Genomic DNA, 11,573 nt, shown 5'->3' on the forward strand with positions numbered 1-11,573 from the left:
GAGGGATGGGTTAGCAAGTTTGCTGATGACACAAAGGTTGGGGGAGTTGTGGATAGTGTGGAGGGCTGTCAGAGGTTACAGCGGGACATTGATAGGATGCAAAAATGGGCTGAAAAGTGGCAGATGGAGTTCAACCAAGATAAGTGTGAAGTGGTTCATTTTGTTAGGTCAAACATGATGGCAGAATATAACATTAATGGTAAGACTCTTGGCAGTGTGGAGGATCAGAGGGATCCTGGGGTCCCAGTCCATAGGACACTCAAAGTTGCTACGCAGGTTGACTCTGTGGTTAAGAAGGCATATGATACATTGACCTTCATCAATCGTAGGATTGAATTTAGGAGCCGAGAGGTAATGTTGCAGCTATATGTGATGCTGGTCACACCCCAATGTGCACAATTCTGGTTGCCTCACTACACGAAGCATGTGGAAACCACAGAAATGGTGCAGAGGATATTTACACAGATGTTGCCTGGATTGGGGAGCATGCCTTATTAGAATAGTTTGAGTGAACTCGGCCTTTTCTACTTGGAGCAACGGAGGATGAGAGGTGACCTGATAGAGGTGTATAAGATGATGAGAGGCATTGATCGTGTGGATGGTCAGAGACTTTTTCCCAGGTCTGAAATGGTTATGAAAAGACAGCACAGGTTTAAGGTGCTGGGGAGTAGTTGCAGAGGAAATGTTACGGATAAGTTTTTTTACTCAGAGACTGGTGAGTGTGTGGAATTGGCTACCGGCAACGGTGGTGGAGGAGGGTAGAATATGGTCTTTTGTATAGGTACCTGGAGACACTGGAGAAAAATAAAGAAATACTAGCTTCGAAAAATAGAAGGCTATGGGTAACCATAGTAATTCCTAAGGTAGGGACATGTTGGCACAACTTTGTGGGCCGAAGGGCTTGTATTGTGCTGTAGGTTTTCTTTGTTTCTGTGAATACATTAAAAATCGTGCAACAAACAGAAATACTATATATTTTAAATGTGAGGTAGTGTTCAAGGGTTCAATATCCATTTAGCAATCGGATGGCAGAGTGGAAGAAACTGTTCCTGAATCACTGAGTGTGAGCCTTCAGACTTCTGTACCTCCTTACCTGCTGGTAACATTGAGAAAACCACATGCCCTGGGTGCTGGAGGTCCTTGATAATGGACGCTGCCTTTCTGAGACATGGCTTCTAATCCTCTGGTAATCTTATAAACGTCTATCCAGTCTCAGCCCAGGTGGCACGGCTCCGGAGAAAACAACACAATTTTGTCCAACCTCCCGTTATAGCTCAGGCCCTCTAATCCAGGCAATATCCTGGTAAACCTTTTCTGCGCCCACTCCAAAGCCCCGACATCCTTCCGAGAATGGGGGCGACCAGAACTGTGTGAAACACTCCAGATGTGGTCTAACTAGTTTTATAAAGCTGCAACACAACTTCATGACTTTTGAACTCAATGCTTCAACTAATAAAGACAACCATGCCATTTGCCTTCTTAACCACCCGATCAATCTGTGCAGTCTCTTTCAGGGAGCGATGAACTTGGAGTCTAAGATCCCTCTGATCATCGACACTGTTCAGGGTTTTGCATTTAACAGTGTACTGTCGCATACATTCGACCTACCGAGCTGCCAAGATGATCATCACTAATCAAATCTCACTGAGATTTCTCAGGACCTGTTGAATTTATTGCCAAGTGCACAAGTACGGGAAGGTACAGGTACAGAGAAACACTGACTTGTGGCAACATCACAGGCAAGTACATTCAGATAACACACGGAACACACACTATACGATTCTCTGTCAGTGACAATATAGAAACATGTTTACGTCATCCTGCTAATAGGACCAGAACAACAGGGGCTGAGCGGCGGCTCATCTCAGACGGTTCGGTGTGAAGGTCTCACAACCCGGACCGACCCCGGCAGATTCTGTGAAGGAAGCGAGGCGAGGCCGCCAGTTCGGGAAAGTTCATCTCCTCCCCCTTAAGGTTTCACCGATCACCTTGTGTTTCTCTCTCCCTCCCCACCCCCACCTTTTATTCTCCAGTCTTGCCGAAGGGTTTCGGCCGGTAATGTCGACTGTATTCTTCCCCTAGATGCTGCCCGGACTGCTGAGTTCCTCCAGCATTTTGTGCGCGTTGCTCGCATTTCCAGCATCTGCAGATTTTCTCTTGTTTGAGTTCGGGAAAGTTAACTCACTACCCAACGTCAGACCTCCCCACTCGGGACCGGCTTCAATACTCACCGAAGGGAAATTGTTGGTGTTGCCCCGCAGAGAATAATCCGTCTCCGGCTCCCCATCCAAGGGGGCGAGAAGCCCCTCCCGATCCCGATCTCACCGCCGTCCCGCTTTCACAAAGAACGAAAAAACAACACTGCCTTTCCCGGGAATGTGAGCATGCGCAATGTGCTTATTGCGTCACGGGCGTTGGGCGGAGCCTCGGAAACTGCTGACGATCTGCGGTAAAACAGGATCACGTGACTCGGTGACTGTTCCTCCCCCTTCACATATTGCCCGACGCACCGCCGCATTTCCCAAATTATTTCATTATTTCCCTATATTATTTCCATATTTACACCAGACACGTATTTAGTTTTTCCCTCCATATCTTCCCCGATCCCTTTCCCTCCACCCCCAGGTCACAGAGTTCTCAGCGTTATAATTTCGATTCCCATCCCATCCCGACACACAATTCAGACCCACACAGGAAATGTGCGGGTTTCAGTTAAATCAGTCTATGTTTATAAACACTTAATTATTAGCCCAGCCGTTAAACCGATAAAGCTCGAGCACAGCAGTACGTGGGTGACGTAACACACCGCGCCCGTCAGGGCAGATCCCGGTGTGGGGAGCCCATGTGTGACGTCAGGCGAGTGGGGGGGTAGCTGTGTGACGTCACCTGTGGGGGAGCGCTCGTATTTAAAAGCCACTTTAATGGATTTTTCGGTGGGACAACAACATTAATCACGGGTTTCATCACTGAATCCAGTGTTGTGGGATGTAAAGTCCCCTGTTATGTGTCCGGCTGTGCCGTGTAGTTGGTGGAGTGGGCAGCGTGGGGTTTGTCTCGATTCGGGTCACAACACCAGAATTGCCAGCGGGGTCCACACACAGTGTATTAGTCAACAGAAAACCTCTCGTCCCTGCAGTCTTTGTCTCCTGGTGAACTCAACACCCTGACAGTGTGGACCATAGATACCCCTTCCTCTCAGAGTCAGGGAATCACTCAGACAGCTGATCGCTGAGAGGAATGATATTTATTGGTCATTAAAGTTCACCCAGATTCGTTGGACGGATTTGATGTGGAGTTCGGGGTGTCACAGTGAAAGGGCCGGACGGTCGAACTCTCTCCGTTGTCCAAACATCCTTCCAGGTGAGGCGACACTTCACCTGTGAATCTTCCAGGGTCGCCCGTTGTGTCCGCTGCTCCCGATGCGGCCGCCTCCACACTGGTGACACCGGCTCCTCCGCAGTTGTGCGGGGTAGGAGTGTTTGGGGGGGGGGGGGGGGGTGTGGCGGTCGACGATATTGTTCCCTTTTGTGCGGGAGGGGTGGATTTTGGGGGTTTGAAGATCGGGATGCTGTCTTTTTGATGCGGGGGTTGAGGTGGGGGTTTGATTTTTCTCTCTGAACGACTTTCATGCTCGCTCTTTGTTTCGTGGTTTTCTGGAGAAGAAAAAAAGCTCAAGAATTGTTTACGGATACTGCTTTGATAATAAATTAACCTTTGAACTATCCGCTCCGAGCGGACTTCCTGGTGTCCAAACATTTTCATTCCGATTTCCTCTGGGGAATCTATTGATGTTGAAAATGATCACAACATGATAAGGAATGGCTACAAGTGGCACATGCAACTCGTTCATTATCTGATCCAGAAACACGTTATGCCCAGATTGAAAAAGAATTGCTCAGCATTTTGTTTCCTTGTGAGGCATTTCATCAGTTTGTGTCAGGGCAATCTTTTAATATTGAAATGATCATAAACCTCTGATTGCATTGTTTTATGCGGGGGGTGGGAGTGTGTTTTTTCTCTCTGATAGATGCTGCCCGGCCGGCTGAGTGGTGGTTTCAGTGACCTCTGTATCAGAGAAACAACACGGGTTTCTACCTCCTCCTGTGAGATATAAATGTCCTCACAGTGGATTCGGTTTCAGCTGGCATATCTGGAGTTTGCAAAGGGAAAGGGAATAGGGAAGGGGCTGAGGAAAGAGAGTTTTAACCAGCAAACCATCGTCCGGGATGGAGGGGTACAGGAGCTGCCTGATAGATTCGTTCTACAGTGATTGTATTTTTAAATAATCTCACAGATGGTGACTGAGGAAGAGGCTTGTTGAGGGAGGATACCGGGAGGTGAGCAGGTCAGACACGGGATCAGGAGAGTGACAGTGATGTGATTTCCTGTGTCACGGGTACAGACAGTCGTCTCCAGTGAGGAGTTTGTGTGGAGATGCAGCTTCCCTGGAGGTGGAGGAAAGAGGACACACCCAACAGTTGGAACCAGCTGTGGGAAGACACGGTTTGTCAGGTCTGACGATGAGCTGAATGTACCATAACCTTCAGACTGAATCAGAAAACCATTTTGAGAGTATTTGAAATGTCAGAAGCAGGGGAGATGTGATCCCATGTCTCCATCAGACCCTCAGTGAGATGGTTCCAGTTATAACGTGCAGGGATGAAGCACAGTGTTTGGAGTCTGATTTAATCACTGATTCTGACACAGTGAGAGGGTTAGTTTTGCTGTAAGGCAGCAACATTAATGGAAGAAGACACAGAAACCATCAATTGTCAGTTGTTTAGCAAAAGTGATCAATTTGTATGTTACCTTGACAGAAACAGATATTCCCAGTGGTGACAAAGGGGTGCAGTCTGGTTTACTTCAGGTTGGAAAGGGGTGTGGAGTTTTGAAATCAATGCCTTGCATCGTTAATTTAGCATGTCCGGAGTGGTGGATCACACAGCACGGAAACAGGCTTTGGCCGGCCATACCTGTTCTGACCATCCACTCACTGTCTACACTGGTCCCATTTATCAGCACTTGGTTCATAGCCGACTGTATCTCGGCAGTTTCAATGCTCATCCACTTCGTAAATGTTGTGAAGGGACCTGCCTCCACCACCACCTCGGGCAGTGTGTTCCAGATTTCAGCTACCCTCTGAGTGAGAAATCTCTTCCTCAGATCCCTCTAAACCTCTTCATGCTCTGCTTAAATCCATGCCCTCTGATCGGTGACACCTCTGTCCCAGGATCGGGGCCGATATGGGCATCAGGGAGGCCTTTAATAAGGTTCACATGGTAAGTTGCTGTGGAAAGTCAGATCACACGGGATCCAGGGAGAGCTGGCTCACTGGATGCACAGTTGTCTTGATGGTAGGGAGCAGAGAGTGATGGTGGGAGGCTGTTTATTGGACTCGAGGCCCGGGCCTAGTGAGGTTCCCCAGGTTACACCCCATTGCTCTCATTACTCATTGATATTTAATTATATTTGCATTTGCACAGTTTGTTGAATTCTATGCTCCACTTGATCTTTCATTGATCCTGTTACTATTCTAAAGATTTTGCTAAGTGTTCTGTAGGAAAAACATCTCAGGGTTGTATGTAGTGACATATATGTACTCTGATAATAACATTTACATCGAACATCAACTATTATTGTCATCTAGATCAATAATTTGGTTAAGAATGTACAGGATATGGAGAGTAGGTTTGCAGCAAGTTCAATTACATTTTCCTGAAAGATATTAAGTATAAACTCTTCGCTCTGTTTCCCTCTCCACACTCAAACACCCCCTCCCCTTACTGTCTTCCCTCTCTGCCCCGTCCTCCCTCTCACCCTGACATTGGACATACGTTCAGGGTAAAAGTGAATTATTTTCGGGGAATCTGAAGGGGAATTCTTCACTCGGAGGTTGGTGAGAGTGTGGAATGAGCTGCCAGTGGAAGTGGAGGATGTGGGTTTGATTTAGACACTAAAGAGGAATTTGGGTGAGGACGTGGATGGGAGGTGTATGGAGGCTCTGGTGCAGGTAGTTGGAACCAGGCAGTAACAACAAAAACAGGTCAGCATGGACTAGAAGGGCCTGTTTCGGTACTGCTGCTCTCTGTGACTCGAATAATATTCTCATTTGTAATTTCCACAGTCAGTACTTTGTACTTATGAGTGAACCCAGAAATTTACTAAAACAAGAACTGAAAGACTGTTGGTTGGCTACAAATAGTGTTTACAAGCTGTGATACTTGCCAAAGGGGGTGCTACTCAGTAATGACCATGCAGGGCGCCCAAACTTTTGCTTCGGGCCCTTTTCCGTTTCTGTTATTTTGAAATTGTAAAAGATGGAAATAAAAAATGTAATCTTGCTTAAAATATATAAAAAAATGTGTCATCTTTAACTTTATGCCTTTTGTAATCAGGTCATCGTTTACTCGCTTAGCTATTCACAGTAACAGAAATTTTGAACAGGGGTGCCCAAACTTTTGCATGCCACTGTATATATCCTGTGCCTTCCAAAAATTCCAGACATTGCTGCTCTGTTTTCGTCCCGGCCCATGTTTTTTTAGATCAATTTTGACCAATTTTCTCTCGTGCCTCTCTAATTCTCTTTATTCCATCTGACTTTAGCTCTCCTTCTCTAATGTCAGGGTGAATTGATCACATTAAGATCACTTACCCCTAAAGGTTCTTTGGACTTAAGTGACCTAATTAATTCTGGTTTATTACAACACCCAATCCAGAATAGCTGACCCCCAAGTGGGCTCAATCATGAGCTGCTCTAAAAAAGCATTTTGTAGGCATTCAAGGAATTCCTCCTCTTGAGACCAACACCATCCCAATTTTCCTAATCACCTGCATGACAATCCCCATGACTACTGTAACATTGCCCTCTTGGCATGCATTTTCTATCTCCCATTGTAATTTGAGGACCACATACTTACTACTGTTTGGGGGTCTCTGTACAATTCTCATCAGGGATTCTTTTTTACATTTGCTGTTCCTTAATTCTACCCACAGATTTTACACCTTCCAACCCTATGCCACTTCTTTCTAATGATTTTATTTAATATTTTACCAACAGAGCCACACAACCCCACTACCAGCTTGTTCTTGGCTTCTTCTTTCAAGAAACATATAAGTATCTGGGAAACAAAAGGACCTGCAAATGCTAGAAATCTAGAGAGCCACACACAAACTGCTGGAGGAGCTCAGCATGTCAGGCAGCATCTATGGATGGGAATCAACATTTCGGGCCAAGACCCTTCACCGGACTCTTGATACCCACGTATCTGGAATATCAACAAGTGAAGAAATAGAAAGTAGTGCAAAATAGGGAAAACCTTTGACAAAATTCAGTTCAAGGCTTTAAAAAAAACTACCAAATAGAGCTCAGTAATTAACAAATACAACACAGGCAATAAACACTTTCAGCAATACTGACATCGACATTTTTTTTTAATAAAAATATCTTGGTCCCATTTACAATCAGTAAAATTTAGAAGATAAACAAGAACTTAAGAAAGCTTTAGAAAAGACTATTTACACTCAAACCCACTGAGATTAACACTACCTTGGACAGATGGAGGAAGAGAAATAACACACATGAAATAAAAAATATCACAGATAGTCAGATAAAACTTCTAGGTATATATATTTTCATCAAAAATGAACTGGATTCAGCACTCCATGTGTGTATATGCAATTGTGATAAGAAATACAGACTGGAAATCTTAAATGAGAGGCCAATTCAGAAAAATGAATCATCACTCTGGAAGAAAACATTAACCAGTGGAATGAGTATGACCCTCCATGGGAGACATCCCAACGATCTGAGAAGATGAGATGGTGACAAAATTATACATTAAGCAATACGTTATTTAGAATAGGACAATCCATAATAACCATCCGGATACAATATTACAAGATAAACAAGCAGGAACAACTCCCTTAATAGATAAAGCATTTCCCAACACACACATGTTCCTCGACCAGTGGAGCACTTCACCACAGGTATTGTTCGTGTCATCAGTCAGACAAACAAAAGATTTTCTCTGTCAATCAGCTTCAAAATGTTTCTACTCTGACATTGCCACGCCCCACTTCTGATTTCCTTCTCTTCGACTTCTTCACTCTGCAGAAAACTCAAAGGAAACCTCTTCACCACAGAGTGGTGTCTGTTTGGAATCCGTCACCACTGGATGATGGATCCAGTGGTGGATCTCACCATCCAGGGAGAGCGAGAGATGAACAACAGGGGAGGATTTAAAAGGACTGTCGTGGAACTGAATCACTGGCAGCGTCCAGCTGGCTTGAGTTGATTCTCTACTGTACACTAGGTGTGTTATAAATTCAGTAAGTACCAGAGACAGAGGTGAAAATAGAACTGATTTATTTGTCCTTAGACCCAGAATATTAAACTCCAGTCCCATTAAAGGTGAATGTGCAGCAGATGAAACTCCTCCCATGCCCAGTGACCAGGGTGCAGAACTGGGTGTGGTGAGCAGCAGCAATAATTGCAGAGTTCAGCACCGACAGTCACTCTCGAAGTTGCATTCAGCAACGGTGATGGACAAATATCCAGCTTGCAGCTTATTGAAACTTTCTCCCCAGTGTGAACCGGCAGTGTGTCACAAGTCTTACATGCTGTAAGGTTTCACTGCTGATGTAACAACCTCTCAGTAATGTTTCCCAGCTGAGGTAATGGTTTCTCAGTAGCAGCAATGTTTAGGCTATGACTAGAGATAACAGGGTTTTGGAGTGTGGGGCTGTCCAATGACAGAAATGTCCTTTCTTGTGAGTCTGGAAGAGTGATTTTCATGTTTTTTTGTCGGGAGAGATGAGAAAATGCAAATGGAGAGAGTGGGCCCTTTTTCTTTTTTTATTTGTTTTCTTTACTAACCCTCTGGTCAAAGTAAGAATTACAAAGCTCAATTGTTTAATCACATATTGTTTACTGTTATTTCAGGGTACTGATTTGTAGCAGGGGACACATAACACAGCATCCATCCAAACGAGATTTCTTAAGTTTAGCCAGGCTGGGGTCTATCACCCCTTATATTAAGCTGCTAGCTGAAGTGAGAGTTACGCAAGGATAATTCACTGAGTGAATCGCTTCCCACATTCACAGCAGGTGAACGGAATCTCCCCAGTGTCAACAGTGATACACATTTGGTGGATTTGGCTGAGAGAATTTTTTCCCAAAGTCTGAGCATGAAATCGGCCTCTACCCAGTGTGAACTCGCTGGTGTCTCTGTAGTTGAGATGTCCGAGTGAATCCCTTCCCACAGTCCTGAGCAGGTGACCGGCCTCTCCCCAGTGTGAACTCTCTGATGTACCTTCAGTTGAGATGACGAAGTGAATCCCTTCCCACAGTCTGAGCAGGTGAATGGCCTCTCCCCAGTGTGAACTCTCTGATGTACCTTCAGATGAGATGACATAGTGAATCCCTTCCCACAGTCTGTGCAGGAGAACGGCCTCTCCCCAGTGTGAAATCGCTGATGTATCTTCAGTTGAGATGACGAAATGAAACCCTTCCCACAGACTGAGCAGGTGAACGGCCCTTTCCCTGTATGGGCTGACTGGTGTGACAGCAGGTGAGATAACCGATTGAATCCCTTCCCACAGTCTGAGCAGGTGAACCGCCACTTCCCAGTGTGAACTGACTGGTGTCTCTGCAGGAAAGATGATTCAGTGAATCCCTTTCCACAGACTGAGCAAGTGAATGGCCACTCCCCAGTATGAACTAACTGGTGTCTCAGTAGGTGAGGTGACAAAGTGAATCCCTTCCCACAGACTGTGCAGGTGAACGGCCTCTCCCCAGTATGAACTCGCTGATGTACCTTCAGTTGAGATGAGCAAGTGAATCCCTTCCCACAGTCTGAGCAAGTGAACGGCCGCTCCCCAGTGTGAACTCGCTGATGTAACTTCAGTAGACATGACTGAGTGAATCCCTTCCCACAGTCCGAGCAGGTGAATGGCCTCTCTCCAGTGTGAACTCGCTGATGTACCTTCAGTTTATATGACCGAGTGAACCCCCTCCCACAGTCCGAGCAGGTGAACAGCCGCTCCCCACTATGAACTCGCTGGTGAGCCATTAGGGTGGATGATTGAGTAAATCCTTTCCCACACTCTGAGCAGGTGAACGGCCTTTCCCCAGTGTGAACTGACTGGTGTACCAGTAGGTAGGATGACTGAGTGAATCCCTTCCCACAGTCTGAGCAGGTGAATGGCCTCTCTCCAGTGTGAACTCTCTGATGTATCTTCAGCTTAGATGACGAAATGAATCCCTTCCCACAGTCTGAGCAGATGAACGGCCTCTCCCCAGTGTGAACTCGCTGGTGAGCCATTAGGTCAGATGACCGAGTGAATCCCTTCCCACAGTCTGAGCAGGTGAACGGCCTCTCCCCAGTGTGAACTCGCTGGTGAGCCATTAGGTCAGATGACCGAGTGAATCCTTTCCCACAAATTCAGCAGATGACCGGCCTCTGCCCAGTGTGAACTTGCTGAAGTACCTTCAGTTGAAATGACCGAGTGAATCCATTCCACTGTCTGAGCAGGTGAACTCCCATGTAAAATGACGGGCATGCCAGTGAGTTAGATGATAGAGTGAATCCCTCCCCACCGTCTCAGCAGGAAGGATGATCGTGTGAATCCCTTGCTGCACTTCTTAAATATCTGGACAAAGACAGCAAAACTGGCGTGTTGTGTTTGAGATTCCCGTAGACAAATTCCTTGTCATTTTTAACCTGTAAAAAAGATTTACAAAGTCCATCAATGGGTGGTAGGGACAACATTTCAGATGAGATCACTTGAGTTGTCAAGGTGTGATCTGACATCACACTGTTACAGTGAAGTTCATCCCAAGTTGGAGAGAGAAATCATCTTCTAACTGGGCACAATGCTGGTATCTGGAATGACCATCAAACTCTCTGATGCTCCTCCTGTCTCTATAAGAATGGGACATTTCTGCCATCTCCAATCTGTGACTTGGCTCAATTTGACTCTCTCCATTGGTATTATTCCCTGTTACCACTGAGCTGCATGGGCTGCTGGCCCCACAGTAACTGAACACTCTGACGCAAATAACCTTTGTTAACATGCAGATGGGAATCTCACACAAATGTCTGGAAGCGCATTTCACGTACCCACCACTACCTGTGTAGAAAACGTACCCCAAAATCCCCTCGGTATCTATTTCCAAGCAGCTTAAAACTATGCCCCCTCATGTAGCCATTTCATCCCTGGGAAATTTCAACCATAGAAACATAGAGCATTACAGCACAGAAACAGGCCTTTTGACTCTTCTTGGTTGTGCCGAACCATTTTTCTGCCTAGTCCCAATGACCTGCACCTGGGCCATATCCCTCCAAACCCATCTCATCCACATACCTGTCCAAGTTTTTCTTAAATGTCAAAAGTGAGCCCACATTCACCACTTCATCTGGCAGCTCATTCCACACCTCCACCACTCTCTGAGTGAAGAAGACACCCCAATGTTCCCTTTAAACTTTTACCCTTCACCCTTAACCCATGACCTCTGGGTTTATTCTCCCCTGGCCTCAGTGGAAAAAGCCTGCTTGCATTCACTCTATTTATAC

General features: G+C 45.8%; 2 protein-coding genes across 5 annotated transcripts in view; one reads left to right on the plus strand and one right to left on the minus strand.

Moving 5' to 3' along the window:
• The window catches only part of LOC140720957 (uncharacterized), a 35,874-nt gene extending 33,481 nt beyond the window's left edge, over positions 1 to 2,393 (minus strand). For all 4 annotated transcript variants that reach the window (XM_073035826.1, XM_073035825.1, XM_073035824.1 and 1 more), the window contains exon 1: positions 2,232 to 2,393. The gene's annotated coding sequence lies outside the window, so the exon portion shown is untranslated. The remainder of the gene's footprint in view (positions 1 to 2,231) is intronic.
• The window catches only part of LOC140720891 (NACHT, LRR and PYD domains-containing protein 3-like), a 1,078,849-nt gene that overhangs the window by 267,941 nt on the left and 799,335 nt on the right, over positions 1 to 11,573 (plus strand). The gene's annotated exons all lie outside the window — the stretch shown is intronic.

The sequence above is a fragment of the Hemitrygon akajei genome, unplaced genomic scaffold, assembly GCF_048418815.1.
Source record: "Hemitrygon akajei unplaced genomic scaffold, sHemAka1.3 Scf000048, whole genome shotgun sequence".
Classification (NCBI taxonomy): Eukaryota; Metazoa; Chordata; class Chondrichthyes; order Myliobatiformes; family Dasyatidae; genus Hemitrygon; species Hemitrygon akajei.